This window comes from Gopherus flavomarginatus, chromosome 21 (genome assembly GCF_025201925.1).
Source record: "Gopherus flavomarginatus isolate rGopFla2 chromosome 21, rGopFla2.mat.asm, whole genome shotgun sequence".
NCBI classification, from domain to species: Eukaryota; Metazoa; Chordata; order Testudines; family Testudinidae; genus Gopherus; species Gopherus flavomarginatus.
The window spans coordinates 21469081-21490903 of record NC_066637.1 but is presented as its reverse complement, the minus strand read 5'-3'; positions in this window follow the sequence as shown (position 1 = coordinate 21490903).

Here is a 21823-nt window from a genome sequence, read left to right as displayed (position 1 = left end):
TGACACGCAGGTCAGAATTTTCCAAAGAACTCAGCAGGATGGGAATCTGGGGGATGCTGAGCTCTTATTGAAATCTAGCCTTCTATTGGAGACAAGCACAAAGCAGGCCCTACACTGCTACGTATCCGATTATCAAAAGCTCAGCCTAGAGTGTGAGGTCAGACATTTGCGGGGCTGTGGAACGCAAGAGGGGTAGCTGAGCTGCTGCAGAAGAGACCCAGTCTCTTACTCAGAACTTTAACCTAATTTTATTTTGTCAGTGTCATTTCCCCTGGTCTCATATTACTGGTCTCACAGTCTCTAGGAGGGGAAAGCACAGTGTGTGCATCTCCTCAGTAACGGGAAAGGACAGTAAATAGGGCAGGCGACCGGCTTGGCTTAAAAGTGAAATCCTCGCTGATCTTAAACACAGAAAAGCAGCTTACAGGAAGTGGAAGGTTGGACAAATGACCAGGGAGGAGTATAAAACTATTGCTCAGGCATGCAGGAGTGAAATCAGGAAGGCCAAATCACACTTGGAGTTGCAGCTAGCAAGAGATGGTAAGAGTAACAAGAAGGGTTTCTTCAGGTATGTTAGCAACAAGAAGAAAGTCAAGGAAAGTGTGGGCCCCTTACTGAATAAGGGAGGCAACCTAGTGACAGAGGATGTGGAAAAAGTTGATGTACTCAATTATTTTTTTGCCTCTGTCTTCACGAACAAGGTCAGCTCCCAGACTGCTGCACTGGGCAGCACAGTATGGGGAGAAGGTGACCAGCCCTCTGTGGAGAAAGAAGTGTTTCAGGACTATTTAGAAAACCTGGACGAGCACAAGTCCATGAGGCCGGATGCGCTGCATCCAAGGTTGCTAAAGCAGTTGGCGGATGTGATTGCAGAGCCATTGGCCATTATCTTTGAAAACTCATGGCGATTGGGGGAAGTCCCGGATGACTGGAAAAAGGCTAATGTAGTGCCCATCTTTAGAAAAGGGAAGAAGGAGGATCCGGGGAACTACAGGCCAATCAGCCTCACCTCAGTCCCTGGAAAAATCATGAAGCAGGTCCTCAAGGAATCAATTCTGAAGCACTTAGAGGAGAGGAAAGTGATCAGGAACAGTCAGCATGGATTCACCAAGGGCAAGTCATGCCTGACTAACCTAATTGCCTTCTATGAGGAGATAACTGGCTCTGTGGATGAAGGGAAAGCAGTGGATGTGTTACTCCTTGACTTTAGCAAAGCTTTTGATACGGTCTCCCACAGTATTCTTGTATTCTTGCCGGCAAGTTAAAGAAGTATGGGCTGGATGAATGGACTATAAGGTGGATAGAAAGCTGGCTAGATTGTCGGGCTCAACGGGTAGTGATCAACAGCTCCATATCTAGTTGGCAGCCGGTATCAAGTGGAGTGCCCCAAGGGCTGCTCTTGGGGCCAGTTTTGTTCAATAACTTCATTAATGATCTGGAGCAGGGGTCGGCAACCTTTCAGAAGTGGTGTACCGAGTCTTCATTTATTCACTCTAATTTCACGTTTCGCGTGCCGGTAATACATTTTAATGTTTTTTAGAAGGTGTCTCTCTACAAGTCTATATATTATGTAACTAAACTAGTGTTGTATTGTAAATTAACCAAGGTTTTCAAAATATTTAAGAAGCTTCATTTAAAATTAAATTAAAATGTTAATCTTACGCCGCCAGCCTGCTCAGCTCGCTGCTTGTCTGCGGTTCTGTTCACCTAGGCCGGCAGCGGGCTGTGCGGGGCTGGTGGCCGGGACCCCAGCTGGGAAGGGTCTGGCAGCCAGAACCCCAGACCGGCAGCGGGCTGTGCAGGGCCGGCGGCCGGGACACCACACCAGCAGTGGGCTGAGCTGCTCAGCCCACTGCCGCTCAGGGGTTCCATCTGCCAGCCCCTGCCAGCCAGAATCCTGGCTGCCGGACCCGCTCAGCCCGCTGCCGGTCTGGGGTCCCGGCCCTGCCCACATACAGTGGGTACCTACCTTCTCCCTGGTTCTGGCCCATTCTCTTCCTCTCTCTGCACTGAGCTGAGGGTGGGAGTGCACTGAGCACAGGGCTGGGGGAGAAGGGTCTGCCAGGAGTTAGAATGAGAGAGGGAGCTCAGGGTTGGGGCAGGCAGGAGGTTTGGGTGTGAAGCACTTACCTGGGCAGCTCCCATTTGGTGTGAGGGGTACAGATGGGAATGTGAGTGAGGGTGCAGGAGCTCCCATTTGGTGCTCACAGTGGGGGTGGGGATGTGCAGAATGCATGGGATCTGGGGGGGCTGGAGATGTGGGGGGTGCAAGAGTCAGGGCTGGGGTCATGGGGTGAAGGAGTCAGAGGGCTGAGTGGTACAGGGCTCAGGGCAGGGGCCTGGGTTGTGTGGGGGTGCAGGGCTCAGGGCAGAGGGCTGGGTGTGTGTGTGTGTGTGGGGGGTTAGGGCTCAGGGCAGAGGGCTGAGTGACTGCCCCTCCCAAACCCCCCTGCGCTTTGTCCCGACTACCCTCTCCTGGGACCCCACCCCCTATCTAAGCCTCCCTGCCCCTTGTCCCCTGACTGCCCCCCTAGGACCCTACCCCCTACCTATCCCCTGACTGCCCCAACCCTTATCCACACCCCCGCCCCCAGACAGAACCCCCTGGACTCTCATGTCTATCTAACCGCTCCCCGCCCCCTGACAGGACCCCTAGAACTCTGGACCCATACGACCCCCCTGCTCCCTGCCTGCCCCAATCCCTCTCCAAACCCCTACCTCCTGACAGCCCTCCCCAGAACTCCTGACTCATCCAACCCCCCACAGCTCCTTGTCCCTTGACCACCCCCTCCAGAGACCTCCCCCACCCTAACTGCCCTCCAGCACCCTCCTTGTCCCCTGACTGCCCTGACCCTTATCCACCCCTCACCACCAACAGACCCCAGGACTCCCATGCCCCATGCACCTCTCCTGCTCCCTAACTGCCCCCTCCAGAGACCTCCCTCCCCTAACCACCCCCATGGGATCCTACCCCCCCATCCAACCGACCCTGCTCCCTGTCCCCTGACTGCCCCCACCCCTTACTCAATCCCCCTCCAGCCCCAGACTCCTTACCATGCGGCTCCCCACTTGCGCGTGGCGGCAGGGCTCTGGATGAGCGGGGAGCGGGGAGCGGTTTTCCCTCCCCATGGAGCCAAATGTTGCCCCGCGGGTGCACGCAGCCCCTGCCCCCAGGGCGCTGCATGTGTGGCAGCAGGGCTCCAGGGGAAGGGGGGGAAAGCGGGGGAGGGGCCGGAGGCTTGCTGCGCTCTGTCCACGCTATGACCAGGCAGCGTGGACCTTGCAGCTTGCCGCGTTGGCAGGATGTTTAATGGCACACTGGAGTCCCGGCAGGCTCCAGCGTGGCATTAAAAATCGACTTGTGTGCCATCTTTGGCAAGCGTGCCATAGGTTGCCGACCCCTGATCTGGAGGATGGCGTGGACTGCACCCTCAGCAAGTTTGCGGATGACACTAAACTGGGAGAAGTGGTAGATACGCTGGAGGGTAGGGATAGGATACTGAGGGACCTAGACAGATTAGAGGATTGGACCAAAAGAAATCTGATGAGGTTCCACAAGGACAAGTGCAGAGTCCTGTACTTAGGATGGAAGAATCCTATGCACTGCTACAAACTAGGGACCAAATGGCTAGGCAGCAGTTCTGCAGAAAAGGACCTAGGGGTTACAGTGGACGAGAAGCTGGATATCAGTCAACAGTGTGCCCTTATTGCCAAGAAGACTAACATCATTTTGGCCTATATAAGTAGGGGCATTGGCAGCAGATCGAGGGACGTGATCATTCCCCTCTATTCGACATTGGTGAGGCCTCATCTGGAGTACTGTGTCCAGTTTTGGGCCCCACACTACAAGAAGGATGTGGAAAAACTGGAAAGAGTCCAGCGGAGGGCAACAAAAATGATTTGGTGGCTGGGGCACATGACTTACGAGGAGAGGCTGAGGGAACTGGAGTTATTTAGTCTGCAGAAGAGAAGAATGAGGGGGGATTTGATAGCAGCCTTCAACTACCTGAAAGGGGGTTCCAAAGTGGATGGATTTAGACTGTTCTCAGTGGTGGCAGATGACAGAACAAGGAGCAATGGTCTCAAGTTGCAGTGGGGGAGGTTTAGGTTGGCTATTAGGAAAAACTTTTTCATTAGGAGGGTGGTGAAGCACTGGAACGGGTTTCCTAGGGAGGTGGGGGAATCTCCTTCCTTAGAGATTTTTAAGGTCAGGCTTGACAAAACCCTGGCTGGGATGATTTAGTTGGGGATTGGTCCTGCTTTGAGCAGGGGGTTGGACTAGATACCTCCTGAGGTCTCTTCCAACCCTAATCTTTTATAATTCTAAGCAGCTACTTGGAGAACCCAATGGCTTCTGAACTCCGTAAGTGGGGCATGTTTTTAGATGCTGAAAGATCCAGAGATGAGATGATGACGGCAGTTTCATAGCTCACTCCTGCCCCCTCCCCCCAGCCCAATGCCCCAAAGGATGGAATTCTCAGGCAAAATCTTACCACCCTTACTCACAGCATGGGACTTTGGATACATCGGTTGGCTGTAGCTAGAGTGCAGTGGAGGATGTGACCCCTCTCAGGGAAATCTGTGCTTGTGATGTTTCCACAAGCTCTGTGTGGATAGGATCTCTGGAGGTAGTGAAGGAAATTAGTACGGACTTAGAGGCTGCTGAGAAGGAGTTCCAGCCCTGTGAACACCACAGCATTTTCCATTGTGGCCAGTTGCAGGATGGTTGTGTGGCTCAGGCCCTGCCTAGGACACAGGAAAGCTGGGGTCAGTTTTCACTCTTGCCTGTCACCGATTCCTTTGGTGAATCATGTGAACTTGGGATGTGCTCTGTGCAATGGACATATTAATCCCCAGCTCATATGCAATCATACTGGCCCGCAGCATGGGGTAAAACCACGAATGCTGTGTTACGGGCCACAAAGTGCCTCGCCCAGCGGGCAGAGCTGTCCCTTGGGTCAGGCGAATCGGGGCAACCACCTTGGGCTCCACCTTTTGGGGAGCCAGGGGGCTTTGATAAAATTGGGACTGTCCCAATAGAGGGAGCCATAGAAGGAGCTAAAATAGATTTGCATTTCTGCTGGAGTTCTCACTGGTGGGGAAGCCCCTTTGCCCACCAGACAGGTTTCCCAATGGGATTTTTCTCTGGCCAGCCCAGGCTCCCAGTCATTGTGGGGAAAGAGCTGTTAATGCTCTGTCCTGTGTCAGCCATGGCCCATGGGTGTTACACAGGAATGGCCACACTGGGTCAGACCAATGGTCCATCTACCCACTCTCCTGTCTTCCGAAAGTGACCGGTGTCAGGTGCTTTAGAGGGAATGAACAGAGCAGGCAATTGAGTGATCCATCCTCTGTTGTTCAGTACCAGCTTCTGGCAGAGGCTTGGGACAGTGACACCCAGAGCATGGGGTGGTGTCCCTGTCCATCTTGGTGAATAGCCATTGATGGACCTATCCTCCATGAATTTATCTAGTTCTGTTTTGAACCCCATTATAGTTTTGGCCTTCAGAACATCCCCTGGCAACGAGGTCCACAGGATGACTGTGTGTTGTATGAAGAAATATTTCCTTCTGTTTGTTTTAAACCTGCTGCCTATTAATTTCATTGGGTGACCCCTTGTTCTTGTGTTATGGGAAGGAGTTAATAACATTTCCCTCTTCACTTTCTCCACACCTGTCAAGATTTAATAGACCTATCATATCACATTAGTCATCTCTTTTCCAAGATGAAAAGTCTTAGTCTTTTTTAATCTCTCCTATATAAAAGCTATTCCATACCCCTAATAATTTTTGTTGCCCTTTTCTGTACCTTTTGGAATTCTGATATATCTTTTATGGGATGGGGCAACCACATCTGCACACAGTATTCAAGATGTGGGCGTACTATGGATCTCTACAGAGGCAATATGATATTTTCTGTCTTATTATCTATCCCTTTCCTAATGATGTATAACATTCTATTGGTTTTTTCGACTGCCACTGTCCATTGAGCAGATGTTTTCAGAGAACTATCCACAATAACTCTTTCTTGAGTGGTAACAGTTAATTTAGACCCCATCATTTTACATATATAGTTGGGATGATGTTTTCCAATGTGCATTACTTTGCATTTATCTACATTGAATTTCATCTGCCATTTTGTTGCCCAGTCACCCAGTTTTGTGAGATCCCTTTGTAAGTCTTCACAGTCTGCTTTGGACTGAACTATCTTGAGTAATTTTGTATCATCTGCAAATTTTGCCGCCTCACTGTTACCCCTTTTTCCAGATCATTTATGAATATATTGAACAGCACAGGGGGACACCATCTAATTCTTCATTCTGAAAACGGTCCATTTATTCCTACCCTTTGTTTCCTATCTTCTAACCAGTTGCTGAGGACTTTCCCTCTTATGCCATTACTGCTTACTTTGCTGAAGAGCCTTTGGTGAGGGACCTTGTCAAAGGCTTTCTGAAAGTCAAAGCATACTATATCCACTGGATCTCCCTAGTCCACATGCTTGTTGACACCCTCAGAGAATTCTAGTAGATTGGTGAGGCATGATTTCCCTTTAATAAAACCATGTTGACTCATCCCCAACAAATCTTGTTCATCTGTAATTCTGTTCTTTACTGTAGTTTCAACCAGTTTGCCCAGTACTGAAGTCAGGCCTTTAATTGCTGGGATTGCCTTTAGAGCCTTTTTTAATTGTCACACTAGCTATCCTCCAGTCATCTGGTACAGAGACTGATTTAAATGATAGGTAACATACCGCAGTTAGCAGTTCTGCAATTTCACATTTGAGTTCCTTCAGAACTCTTGGGTGAATCCCATCTGATCCTAGTGACTTATTACTGTTTAATTTATCAATTTGTTCCAAAACCTCCTCTAATGACAGCTCAATCTGGGACAGTTCCTCAGATTTGTAATCTAAAAAGAATGGCTTGGGTTTGGGAATCTCTCTCACATCCTTATTCCTCAGCTATGAAGATCGATGCAAAGAATTCATTTAGTTTCTCTGCAATCGTCTTATCATCCTTGAGTGCTTCTTTAGCATCTCGATCATCCAGTGGCCCCACTGATTGCTTAGCAGGCTTCCTGCTTCTGAAGTACTTAAATATTTTTTTTATTAGTTTTTGAGTATTTGGCTAGCTGCTCTTTTTTGGTCTGCCTAATTATACTTTTACACGTGACTTGCCAAATTTATGCTCCTTTCTATTTTCCTCAGTAGAATGTAACTTCCAATTTTTAAAGGATGCCTTTTTGCCTGTAACTGCTTCTTTTACTCTGCTGTTTAGCCATGGTGGTACTTTTTTGGTTCTCTTACTATGCTTTTTAATTTGGGGTATACATTTAATTTGAGCCTTTATAATGATGTCTTTCAAAAGTTTCCATGCAGCTTTCAGGCATTTCACTTTTGGGACTGTACCATTTAATTTCTGTTGAACTAACTTCTTAATTTTTGTGTAGTTCCCCTTTCTGAAGTTACAGGCTACTTTGGTGGGCTTCTTTGGTGTGTCTCCCCACCAGGGATGTTACATTTAATTGCATTATGGTTGCTATTACCAAGCAGTTCAGCTATACTCACCTCTTGGACCAGATCCTGTGTTCTACTTAGGACTAAATCAAGAATTGCCTCTCTCCTTGTGGGTTCCAGAATTAGCTGCTTCAAGAAGGAGTATTTTATGATGTCAAGAAACTTTATCGCTGCATTCTGTCCTGAGATGACATGGACCAAGTCAATATGGGGGATAGTTGAAATCCCCCATTATTAACTTTTCTATCTTTATAGCCTCTCTAATCTCCCCCAGCATTTCACAGTCACTATCACCATCCTGGTCAACTGGTCGGTAGTATATCCCTATTGCTATATTCTTATTATTCAAGCATGGAATTACTATCTATAGAGATTCTATGGTACAATTTGGTTTATTTAAGATTTTTACTACACAGGTATTTGACTTTCTGCTTTGTTTCACATAGTGCCACTCCCCCACCAGCACGACCTGTTCTGTCCTTCCGCTATATTTTGTATCCTGGTATTACCATGTCCCATTGAATATCCTCATTCCACCAAGTTTCTGTGATGCCTATTTTATTAATATCCTCCTTTAATACTAGGCATTCAAGTTCACCCATCTTAGTATTTAGACTTCTAGCATTTGTACATAAGCACTTATACAATTGGTCACTTTTCAGCTGTCTGCCATCACATAATGTAATTGAATGGGACTTTTTTTCATTTGACTGTTTCTCATCAGATCCTGCCTGTATTTTAATCCTCTCCTTCTCACTAGGATACAGAGAATGTCCATTAATTGATTACTAGATACTCCCCTAAGGGATGTCTCTGTCTGAACCACGTGCTCCTCCGTTTCCCCCTAACATTTAGTTTAAAAACTCCTCTATGACCTTTTTAATTTTACATGCCAGAAACGTGGTTCCGTGTTGGTTTAGGTGGAGCCCATCCTGTACAGGCTCCTCTTTTGCCAAAATGTTCCCCAATTCCTAATAAATCTAACCCCCTTCTCCCTATACAATCATCTCATCCAGGCATTGAGACACTGCAGTTCTGCCTGTCTAATTGGCCCTGCAGGTAGAACTGGAAGCATCTCAGAGAATGCAACCATGGAGGTCCTGGATTTCAATCTCTTACCTAGCAGCCTAAATTTGGCCTCCAAGATCTCTTGCCTACTTTTTCTTATGTCATTGGCACCTACATGTACCATGACCACCAGCTCCTCCCCAGCCCTGCACATAAGCCTGTCTAGATATCTCGAGAGATCTGCAACTGTTACACCTGGCCAGCAAGCAATTCACCACGCAGTTCACCTGGTCATCGCAAACACCCAGAGGCAGCAGGTTTGGATAATTTTTGATGGTGCCCAGAATGGGTCCAAGTCCCCCCTCTTCCTCCACCTAAGGCTCTGTGAGGGAGTTTGTGTGTGGGAGGGGTGAGGGGCCAGGCTCTGGAAGAGACTTTGGGTGCGGGGTGTGCCCTTGGGGGGGCAGACGGTTGGGGTTCAGGAGGGGATTTGGGCTCTGTGAGGAGTTTGTGTGTGGGAGGGGTGAGGGGTCAGGCTCTGGGAGGGACTTTGGATGTAGAGTGTGGGCTCAGGGGGGGCAGGGTGGGGTGCAGGAGGAGGTCAGGGGTCGGCACTTACCTCGGGCAGCACCAGCTCCCAAAAGTGACCCACACACCCCTCTGGCAGCAGCTTGGCGCTCGGGGTGGGGGCAAAGTGTGGAGACTCCCCCACCCCCCATGCCCCTGGGGCTGCAGAGCAGGTGGGCAGGAAGTCACCTTAGGCTGTGTCTACACTGCCACTTTCAGTGCTAAAACTTTAGTCATTCAGGGGTGTGAAAAAACACCCCCCCCCCCAAGCGCCAAAAGTTTTAGCACTGAAAAGCACCAGTATAGACAGCACTGTCTCACCAGGAGCCATGCTCCCGGCCTTCAAGCTGCCACCCCTCATTCAGGGCAGTTACTTTTCATCGCTAGGAGAGCTCTCCCCAGCGATAAAGTGCGTCTACACTGCCCACACGGGCAGTCCCGCTGCGCGGCCAGTGGTGGTGGCAGCGGCTGAAGGCCTCCAGGGCAGCAGGAGGTGCCGGGAGCCATGCGGGGGCAGCAGACGGGGCCGGAGGAGAGATCTGGCCCCGAACATTGGTGGAGCCGGGCCCCCAGGCCCTAAATATTCATAGATCCCAGGCGCCACAGGCCCATACTACTCGCCGCCCCTGCAAACACCCATCTAGATGTCTAATGATGTTGCTGTGAAGGCCTGGCGGGTGGAGCCAGTCTGCTGTTGTGTCCAAGGGAGCACAGCTCCTCCAGCAGCTCACAGGGTCACCCTGCGAGAGGCATTTGCCAGCAGACTCCCAACATTCATTTCCTGTCCCAAGCACAGTGGGAAGCCGTGGCCTGTTCAACACAGTGCCCTGTTCGCCAGCAGATGGCGCCAGCAGACGGCTGGCCTGGTCAGAGACTGGCTGCAGGTCAGGAAGGACCAGGAGGGAGCCTCCAGCCTGCCTGGCCGACACCCCAAGGGGAGGGGCATGTCAGGGTGGGGCTTTGGATCCCCCCATGTGGTAGGGTTGCCAACTCTCTAATTGCACAAAACCACACATCTCCTCCCCCACCCCTTCTCTGAGGCCCCGCCCCCACTCATTCCATCCCCCCTCTCTCCTCACTCACTTTCACTGGGCTGGGGCTGGGGGGGTGCGATGCAGGAGGGGGTGAGGGCTCCAGCTGGCGGGGGCTGGCTCTGGGGTGGGGCCAGGGATGACAGGTTTGGGGTTTGGGGGGGTGCAGGCTCCAGGAGGAAATTTGTGTGCAGAAGAGGCTTTGGGCCTGGGGTAGGGGGTTGAGGTGGGGTAGAGGGTGCAGACTGCGGGCTCCAAGAGGGGGAGATCAGGGCTGGGACAGGGGGTTGGGGTGTGGGAGTGGGTGAGGGGTGCAGGCGCTGGGATGGAATTAGGCTGTGGGAGGGGGTTCTGACCTTCTAGGATGACCAGATGGCAAATGTGAAAAATCAGGACAGGGAGTGGGGGGTAATCGATGCCTAAATAAGAAAAAGCCCCAAATATCAGGACTGTCCCTATAAAATCGGAACATCTGGTCACCCTACCCCCTGCAGGGAGTTGAAGGCTGCTATCAAATCCCCCCTCACTCTTGTGTCAGCATGTGACATGTGGCTTGCAGCCTAGACTCCAGCACTGACCAACAAGGGAGGAGAGCAAATGGAGAGGAATCAGGGAGAGGGATCTGACTCTCCCACCCCATTAGTGGCTGGCTCCCCACGGACTCCAATGGGATTTACCTGTATTCTGGGGCTGGGAATCAGGCCCCCTTTAGGAGGCCATTGGTACTCCCGGCGATCGGGTGCCTCTCTGCTTTTTGCCTTTGCTATGTGGCAGGAGAGACCCACCTGACTTTGACAAACGATGAGTCCTCTTCCCAGTCTGCAGCTGTGGGACCCCCCAGAGCATGTTGGGGTGGGTGAAGAGCAGAGGGGGGCACATGCCAGGAGCAGCACTCAAACATCACTGCCTCAGAGACATATTCTCAGGAGTCAGCAGTGAGCGCTCTGCCCAGAACACCTCAGAGTCTGTCCAGTGCCCGCTCGGCTGCTTCCCGGCGGGGCCTGTCATATTCATCTAGGTTCAGATCTGCAGCAAGGCCTTTGACTCAGTCACAGCAACACAGGTAGTGCCTGCAGCTTGGTACTGAGGGCTTTGGCAGCGGGAGAGGACTTGGCCACACAGGGTTATTTATTAACCCCTCTGCCCAGCCTTTCATCTTCCTGCTTTAACCCTGGCTTTTAGTTCCAATCGCTCTTTGATTTTTTGAGCCAGAGTGGAATATTCATTGACAACTCGAAGTGGTAGCATTTGACCCCCACCTGCCCAGGTGGAAGCGATGCCAAGGCGCTAGATCTCTGGGAGGTCAGGCTGTCTCTGCCCTAGGCACAGAGGTATATGCAGTTGCTGAGAACCGCCACAGTGTTAGCATGGGGCCTTTAGGCTAACAACTCATAACTTGGGCAAGTGCAAGAGAAGGGTGTTTGCACTCATAGGCATTCGGGGAGGCAGGGCGGCCTTGTAGTTAAAGCTCTGGCCTGAGTCAGTGGTTTGGGTTCTAGGTCCAGCTCTGTAGGCTGTTTCCTTTGTGTGTCTGTTTGGATGGGATGCTCTCTCTCTATGCTTGTACAGCACCTAGCACGCTGGGGTCTGACCTCAGTGGGGCCTGCAGGTCCTCCTGGGAGACATGGAACACCAGAGAATATAATGGGAGGTGCCCTCTTGATAGGCACAATATAGGAACCTAGCTAGAGTCTTAGGTCCCCGAATGTAAGTCCCTATAAGGGGCCTTTGGCAGAGAGAAACAACGCTGTGAACCACCTGCTGGGCTCATTAATGATCTGTTCAGAACTGGCCTAAGCTGGGACCCTGTTCAAAAGGGACATCTAGGAAGAACCCAATGTTAACCTGCAGCAAATGTCTTGGCCTAGCAATGCCTGTGAAGAGCACATACAAATCATTATGACTAACCCGTATTCCCAGTGGAGAATGTCCTGCTCTGGTATTTCTTTCAGCGGAGGGAACATGTATTTGTTCATCAGGGTCACTGGGGGCGCTCATTAGGCAAGGCTAACCTTACTGCATGGCCCCTTTCAGAGGGGCTCTGATGATCTCAGCTCCTGAGAATCCTGTTTATGCTAACGTGGTGCTAATGGGCAAAGAACATCCTGAACCGAAATCCCCATGCACAAAAAGGAGATACCTTCACTTAAGGAGCCCCCGCTAGCTGGGCAGGGAGCGTGCCACGTGGCATTGTTTTGCTGTGCTAAATCCAGCTAGTTGAGAGCTGAGCTCTGCACTCAGTGACCCAGCAACCCACTGAACTCAGTGTGTGGCTATCGCTCCAGCCCAAGGACTTGCTGATGTAGGAAGGAATTGGTTTTCTTAGGTCTGTGACTGACGGCACAAGCTGTTGCAAAGGCAGCCTGGGGAAGAAAAGCAGCTGCTGTAAGGAATGCACCTGCTACTGGCCGCGTGCAGCTCTGGTAGGACCCCGCTGATCACAGCACAGCCCCTGTGGAGATCAGGGCCACTGAGAGCGGGTTCGAGCCCCGGTGAAAACAATTTTTCAGGCCCCCCACCAAGGGCAAACCAGCTAAAGAGGGCCGACGAAGCCAGGCCCCAGGCCCCGGGCTCCCTTCCAGACCGCTGGGCCCCGGTAATTTATACCGGCTTCCCCCCCGCTCTCGTCGGCCCTGGTGGAGATCCAACCATGTATTCAGGTGTCTCAGCATGGAGTTACGTGCAGTACAATATGGCAGTGCACGCTTGGGGTTATCTGGAGAGGGCTCACAGAGAGTGAGGCCAGAATCCCCCAGTGTGGCTCTGAACATTGGGCCAGATTCGTCCCTGGTGCAACACCACTGACTTCAGTGGCATTGCCCCCACGGTGGAAGGGAACCAACGTGATCAGCCTGTGTTACCATGGGAGTTCAGACCACAAACCTAAACCTAATCCAGGGTCAGGAGGGGGCTGGCTTGTGTGGAAAGATAAATGAGCTAAATCTGCTTAGCTGGGCTAAAGAGGCACAGGGGGACAGGCTGCCAATATCGGCAAGGTGTAGGCCTCGAGACTGGAGAGGAGTTACTGAGGCTGGTCTCCGGGGGGAGGAACGAATTAAAAAAGAGAACATTTAGAATGAAAAACATCCTGGCAGTGAGATGCATCAAGCCGTGAACTTCTTTTCTGAAGCAAGAGATCGGAGCCCCCTCGCTGGAGCATTGGCAATAAGACTGGAGGGGAAATATTTCAAAAGGGGCTAAGTCAAGAGCATCAGAATGGCCAGAGTGGGTCAGACCAAAGGTATCCGGGATCAGGCCCAGTACCCTGTCTTCCGACAGTGGCCAATACCAGGTGTCTCAGAGGGAATGCACAGAACAGGCAGTCATGGAGTGATCCATCCCCTGTCGCCTATTCCCAGCTGCTGGCAAACAGAGGTGAGGGACATGCAGAACATGCAGGGCCGGCTCCAGGCACCAGTGAACGAAGCAGGTGCTTGGGCGGCCAATGGAAAGGGGCGGCATGTCCGGGTCTTTGGCGGCGAGTCCCTCGGTCCCTCTTGGAGGGAAGGACCTGCCGCCAAATTGCCGCCGAAGAATGAAGTGGCACAGCAGAGCTGCCGCCGAAGTGCCGCTGATCGCGGTTTAACTTTTTTTTTTTCTTGCTTCGCCACTTGGGGCAGCAAAAAGGCTGGAGCTGGACCTGAGAACATGGCGTTGGATTCCTGCCCAACCTGTCTGATAGCCACTGATGGACCTATTCTCCATACATTTATCTAGTTCTTACTGAAACCCTGTTATAGTTTTGTCCTTTACAACATCCCCTGGCAGAGAGTTCCACAGACTGACTGTGAAGAAATACCTTCTTTTCTTTATTTGAAATCTGCTGCCTATTAATTTAATTGGGTGACCCTGGCTCTTGTGTTATGTGAAGGAGTAAATAACACTTCCTTATTCAATTTTTCCACATCAGCCATGATTTTATAGACCTCTATCCTATCCCCCATTAGTTGTCTCTTTTCCAATCTGAAAAGTCCCAGTCTTTTTAATCTCTCCTCATATGGAAGCTGTTCCAGACCCTAATCACTTCTGTTGCCCTTCTCAGTACCTTTTCCAAGTCAGACAGATCTTTTTTGAGATGGGACGACTACATCTGCATGCAGTGTTCAAGAGGTGGGTGCACCATGGATTTATAGAGAGGCAATATGATATTTTCTATCTTATTATCTATCCCTTTCCTAATGATTCCCAATATTCTGTTAGCTTTTTTGATTGAGCAGATGCTTCCAGAGAACTATCTCCAATGACTCCAAGATCTCTTTATTGGTGGGTTCAGCTAATTTAGACCCTTTCATTTTTGTATGAATAGTACTCCTGGGGGAATTCTGTGCCAAAAAATCTAAAATTTTGCACCAAAATTCTGCATATTTTATTTGTCAAAATAATGCAATATAATCACCGGTTTCACTTATTTTGGTAATTTATTTAAACTAACACACAGGAAAAAAAATCACAGTAACTCTTCAGCATTTCCTAAAAACGTGAAAGTTAAGTTACAAATACTTGGTAACCAAGACCCTGCATTCCAGTTATTACACTGGATTTTCATTTAAATTACATTACTTTTATTTTGGTGTTTGGTGTTCTGTAATGTAGAATGCTGCTTTAAATTGCTCAGCCTTTCACATATGAAAGTCAGATGCTTTTGCTAATCGTTGCCCTGCATTTCTTTTTTTAATGGGTAAGCAAAATAGATCTGAGCTGTCACCTAACCCCATCCTGCCTCTCTGGCACAGGAAAAAAAGCAAGAAAACACAGAGACCTTCTAGCTGAGGATTCTCTTACTGTCCTTTACACCACTCTGGCAAGGTAAAGGAGCCTTAATTGACTAAGGGCTTGGCTACACTTGCGAGTTACAGCACAATAAAGGAGCCCCGGGTGCCCTAGCTCACTCCCTGGCCACAATGACGAGGCCTGCAGAGCGCTCTGACTCCGCGGCTGGTTCTCCACCTCGGCGAGAGGAATAACCTTTGCTGCACCTTGGCTCCAACACCCGGGCATCAATGTGAACGAGGTGTTGCGTTACTGCACTCTGATGGCCCCCGGAAACGTCCCATAATCCCCTTAAGTCAAGTGGCCACTCTTGTCATTGTTTTGAACTCCAGTAGGAATGTGGAAATGCCCTGTCAAAGTTCTGTTTCTGACAGCCGCCATGCAAGCTGTTACTGTGGAATACTGTGAGAGAGAGAGGTGGGGAGAGGAGGGATCTGCTGCTGTCTGAACTAACAAGACAGCATGCTGACATGCTCTCAGCCCCCCCCCCAAAACCCACTCTTTCTCCCCCTACATACACACAACACACTCCCTGTCACACTCCACCTCATCCCACCCCCCATCCGCTCGCATGCTGGGGTAGCTACCACAATGCACTGCTCTCTGTGGCTGTTGCAAGAGCTGCTAATGTGGCCACGCCAGTGCGCTGGCAGCTGTCAGTGTGGACAGACTGCAGCGCTTTCCCTACTGCGCTCTCTGAAGGTGGGCTTAACTCACAGCGCTCTGCATTTGCAAGTGTAGCCATGCCCTAAGAGTGGGAACAATTCACTACCAATGGGAACATTAGCAGCCTGCCTGATTAGTTGTTACAGTTCTGTTCTGCCTCAGGGACAGATCCTGCTTCACACAGCCCCACGCCTCTAAGCCCAGGATGTGCAACAGCGAGGAGCGGCTTGTGTGGTCGCGGCCGAGTGCTGGGAGAGCAGGCTCTAAAAAACCCACCTCCATGAGGGGTGCAGCTCCCAGCGCTGGTGCACTGTCTACACTGGCGCTTTACAGCTGAAACTTGCAGTGCTCAGGGAGGTGTTTTTTCACACCCCTGTGCGAGAAAGTTGCTGCGCTGTTAAGTGCCAGTGTAGACAAGCCCTAAATCTCTCTCACTGGTTCGCACACAGACACGTGCCCAGCCCCATCCTCTTAACGTCTCTCCACAGACACACGCCCAGCCTCCCTCATCCCCCCGCGGTGATCTGCTCTCTGCTGCCCGCTGCTCCCAGCAGATGCTCCTGGGCTGCCAGGGAAGGGGGCATGTGTTCCCCACAGATTTCTTTGCCCCCCAGTTTTCTCTGGGGGAGCCAAGAAGTCTGCAGAAGGTTGCCCCCTTGCCGGGGCGCAGAATTCCCCCAGGAGTAGTAGAATTGGGATTCTGTTTTCCAATATGCATCACTTTGCATTTATCAACATTGAATTTCATCTGCCATTTTGTTGCCCAGTCACTCAGTTCTGAGAGATCCTTTTGTAGCTCTTTGAGTCTGCCTGGAAATTAACTATCTTGGGTAATTTTGTATCATCTGCAAATTTTGCCACCTCACTGTTACCCCTTTTTCCAGATCATTTATGAATATGTTGAACTGTCCTAGGCCCAGTACGGACCCTGGGGGACACCACTATTTATCTCTCTCCAGTCTCGCCACTTGTCCCTACGCTTTGTTTCCTATGGTTTAACGGGAGTGCCTGCCAGTGCTTTCATTATCATCTAATGATCCTTTATTTCAAATGACAAGCCTTTTGTTACTGGAATCACCCTGCCTCTGTTTATAATCACTCCCAGCTTCAGAACTCATCACATATCACCCTCAAGTTGTCTTGCAGTGAAGAGCTCAGTCTGGGGCTAGGGTGATTAGACCTCCCGTACGAAACTTGTGGGCGGAGGGCTGGCCCCCTCTAAATGGCGCCCCTGCTCACTGACTCATCGGGACAGCTCCTGCACACCAGACATTTGCTTGCAAATCTCATTTTGTGCTATTGTTCTTCCAACCCACACCCACCTGGTTTGCCTGCTTCACCCCCCTGCAGGGTCCTGTGTGTTGGGGTGAGCTCTCCATAGCAGGGACCTGTGCCTAGCCCAGCGGGGCCTGGATCCAGCCCCGAGGTGCTGCCATAACAGAAATAACCGTAATAATCGGAACCTCACCGGTGTGTGGGAAGGGTCCCCAGGTAGAGCTGCACTGGCTTTGGAGGAACACTGAGGTTGTCCTTGGGCACTTGTAGATCCTCACTCCCTGCTCATAACATGGAGTGGAAAATTACCACCCTCCCTGCTGGGAGAGAGCCAGCCTTGCTGGGAGGTCTGAGTGCTTCTCAAATGTCTCTTTCTTTTGTTTCTCCTTTAATTTTAATCTCTCCCTGTGCATCTCCATGCAACCTGCGCTGGGATTCTTATGCATGACGGGAGAACAAAGGCTCCTTTCTCGAGTCTCGATGATGCTCTGGCCCCAAGTGTCCGTGGCTGATGGCACATGGGGCTGACATGGGCAGGTGCAGGCCCCAGAGTGACGAGCTGTTCATGAAATGCAGGCCCTTTGGCAGGAGGATGGAAGGGCTGCTGGCCCAGCAAAAGGCTGTGGAGTTCAGGTTGCTGCTGCTCACTGTCACTCGTCTGGGCAAGGGGAGCAAAACTGACCATGGATCTCCCCAGCCAACAATGCACTGGAGCTCAGGTCATCACCCTGTTAATCATAGAATACCAGAGTTGGAAGGGACCTCAGGAGGTATCTAGTTCAACCCCCTGCTCAAAGCAGGACCAATCCCCAGACAGATTTTTGCCCCAAATCCCTAAATGGCCCCCTCAAGGATTGAACTCACAACCCTAGGTTTAGTAGGCCAATGCTCAAACCACTGAGCTATCCCTCCCCCGCAGTGAACTTCTAGGGGAGTGAGGTTATTGTCACTGCATGTGTTCCCAGGGCCTTACCTCACTCTCAGCTACACCCACATACAGCTGGTGGGCAGGGCCCCGCAGAGGATTCAGGGGGCCTGGGGCAAAGCAGGGGAGCTGCAGCACTTGTACTCACCTGGCGAAGACCCAGAGCGACTGAAGGGCACCCCGCCGCCGAAATGCCACCGAAGACCTGGACCACCACCGGGCCAGGGCTTGTGGGGCCCCTGCAGGGCCCGAGGCCTGGGGCAAATTGCCTCACTTGCCCCACCCCGGTCAGCCCTCCTGGTGGGGATGGAGTTACTTCAGGTTTTCACTGCTGGATTGAGGGAGAGCAGCACTTAGCCCATGCTGCTCACTCTCCCAGGCTCGGGAAGAAAGAGGTCTCACTAGGGCACGTGGGCTGGCCCTTCCCAGGGCAGTGAATGGGGTCAGGCCAGGTCAGGTGTCCCCCTTCCCCTGGGCCTGCAGTGCTTCCCAGCCGCACTCCCCTCTGCTCACACTCCATGTTGCCCCCAGTGTTAGTATCTAGGCCTGTTTGTCAGCCTGAGATAGAATTTGGGGTTTGATTTTTTCTCTCTTATATTAACATGTGTGAAGGACAAAGACACTACGTGTTGTTGCTTCTGCCTGGCCAGACGGGTTTGTTAGTATAATGGGAACAGGTAAGAACAATTAAAAGTGTTACAGGGTATGGTAGGAGTGTGCTGTATGTGGAAACCCTGAAGCATAAACCAGACCAGGGCAAAGTCTTCGAGCTGACCAGCAAGTGGGATGCCAGCAACCACTTCCTCTCCAGGGGTGGCTTCACCCATTTCGCCAACTAGTGGTTCATCCACCGTGCCCAGCGCAACTGCGTCCTGCTCAACAGAACCTTCCGCCACGAGAACCAAGACAAGCGCTGCAGGAAGTGCAGCTACTCCAACGAGATCCTGCCCGACATCCTGTGCAGCTGCAAGCCCCACTCCAGAGCCTGGCAGCTGTGCCACAACGCCATCCAGAACTTCCTGGTGAAAGCCATCTCACTGCCCCTGGGGGAGGTCGCCATGAACTGCGCCATCCCAGGTACCGAAAGCCAGCTGCAACCTGACGTCATCATCACCGATGAGGCCCAGAACAGGACCCTGGCCTTTTGTGAAGCCTGAGCTTGTACGCTGGAAAAGTACGCTCCCTTGGCCAACACCCTGAGAGCGAAGGGCTACGAGGTGCAGATGGACGCCTTGATCACCGGAGCCCTGGGCGCCTGGGACCCCTGCAACGAGTGTGTGCTATGGACCTGCGGGATCGGTCGATCCTATGCACGGCTCATGAGGCACCTCATGGTCTCAGAAACCATCCGATGGTCCAGGGACATCTACACCAAACACATCACCGGCCACCAATAGTACCAGGAGGCGTGAACCGGAGCAACATCCTGCATCAACTACGAGAAAGGGACCGAGAGACTTTATACTTTGGACCATATGAACTAGAACCATAAACTCACTGAACGTTAAATCTACCCAAATGAGGGTCAAGCCATCCTCATCATCATATCCACTCACTATACTCCACACCTGAATATAGCCATTATATGAACAACATACCCTCTTATCTCAGTGTCTGTACTTTGACCCATTAACCTTTTACCCCCAATTGGGGATATTGCAGATTATGTATTCCTTGCACGATCCGATCTTAAACCGAACTTCGCACCCCTGATAATCTGTACATTATTCCCTTATAACCAGAAACATTTACACTTAAACTCTGTACCATTTTTTTATTATTTAAACATCATCTTTATAAAATGTTTATATAGAAGCATACAGTGGAAGGCTGCCTGGCTCCTCTCTCAAGCCAAGGTCAAGTGACCAATTAGGAGGGGCAAGGTGGTTGGGGGGGAGGCATAAGACACACTAAAAGTGAAAGAAAAGCCTGGCACTACCTCACTGCTTACCCCTCCCATGGAATACAAAAGAGGTGGGATGAAGAATCCAGACTCACAACCCTCCAGAACGGAACATGACCATAAGTTGTAACGTGTGTGACGAGGCATGTGCATTGCAGGTATGGAGGAGCTGGGAAATAGGGACACAGGCAATGCTCTGTAGCATCAGAGCTGGGAACGTAACTCTGGGAAACAGACTCTGCTGGTGTGTAGAGCTATAGAGATGTTTGCTTGGAACTAACCCCAATAAACATCGCATTGCCTGCACTTCATACTTCTGGTCTTCTGCTTTCTGTGTGCATAACAAGGACCAGGGAGGGGGTGAAGGGAAACCCTCTAACATCTGACTGCACTTGGACTGCAGGTCCGATCACCTTTTCTCCAGGCTAGTAGCATATGTGCTAGTGAATGTACCAGGTCCCCCATGCCTTCTCCCCATCCCTCTGGTTTAAGCTACACAGGATACCTTGCCTCCTCTTTCTCTACCAGCTGACCTGCTCTCTCTCTCTCGCTTGTCCCCGCATTTCCCCTTCCCTTCACCAGCACACCCTGACCTTTCCCTCTTTCTCTATGAGGGGCAAAGCAGTAGAGAATGAGGAGTTTATGCTGTGTTCATGACATACATACCGAGAAGTTAGATAAACACATAAATACTCTTGCTGGAAGGTTACAACCTAACACAACTGTATTTCATAGAATTCAGAACGCATAAGAACCCAAATACACAGGGAGAGAGAAAACAGGCTGCTCCCTGAGGCAGCATGACACAACTTACCCCACCCTGCTTTAAAGGATCGTTCTTTCCAGGCTGGGTCTGACCGCAGGCTTTGCTACAGTGCCCCTTGGCCTGAAAGCAGGACACAAACTACCCCCTACCTCCCACCCCTATATACACTATCAAGATGACAACTTGCAGTTTCAACACAGTCTGCAAAATACCACAGTTTGCTTGAATAAGGATGTGAGAGAACGGGATATGCCTGTACCCAGCTGTGAACTCCAATTTGGATTGTGACCTTCATCTCATGGTGGAACCTCCCTGCGATAGCAGGAGTTTGGCCTGGAGCTGAATGACCTGATGATGGCTCAGAAGCCAGTGCAGAGCAATCTAGTGCCAGCAGCTTTGCATCTCTCTCAGCTACCAGCCCAGCCCCTGTAACAATGGACTCTCTACACAGAAGCCTGGCTGGGAGGAGGTTCTAGAATCGCCCAGCTGGAGCACATGGTCAAAAAGGGACAGAGACTTGGGAGTTTCTTTGAGATGTGGAGGCTGGAGGGAGACATCCCCTGCCAGATGCACCATTCCTGCCTGTGATCTGTCCAGTTGTGGTTGTCTTGTCTTTTAGGTAAGATCAAAAATGTCCAGAAACAATGTAGCCAATTCTTAAGATATCCCTTAGAGCCCCAAGGATGCTGGAACAACGTGTATAGTGGGGGTGCTGAGAGCCATTGAACCAAACTATAAACTATATAATGAAAACCACTTCAGGCCAGAGGGTGCAGCAGCCCCCTGCCCCCAGCATCCCTCGTTCTAGCACCTATGTATAGCGCCATCCCCTGGAGTCATCTGATTACCTGAAAATACCAGCTTTCACTTCATAAAGAAAAACATTTCTAGCCCTGCTGGTTGTGGAGAAAAACTTGAAACCCTGACACCCCAGCTCCTCCCCCCCAGCGCTCCACCACAGACAGGCAAGGAAAGAACCTGGAATTAAGTATTTTTCAGATCTCCTGATTTTAAGCCAGTCTGATGAGCTAGGGGGGTTGGGGGGGTCCACTCCTGATTTTTGAGTTCTTGGGGTTGGCAATGCTGCAGAAATGTTAATTTCCTAATTGCACACGGTGCTCGGATGCCACACGATGGGCGGCCGTGGTATAAGAGTCCAAAGAGGGTTAGGAGAATGGGTGAGGGACACAGTGAGAAGAGATTGCCGACGTAGGGCCTACGGCTCACTTACACGGCAGCCTGCAGAGGCCTCAGCATGGGTGGAAATGGCGTCCTATGATGATTTTTCTATGGACATGACACCTTATGAATTCTGATGCATTTTATGAACTCTGTGTCCAGCTGCAGCCCTCTCTGGGTATTAACCAGCCATGGGCTGACCAGGGCCCTATCACCTG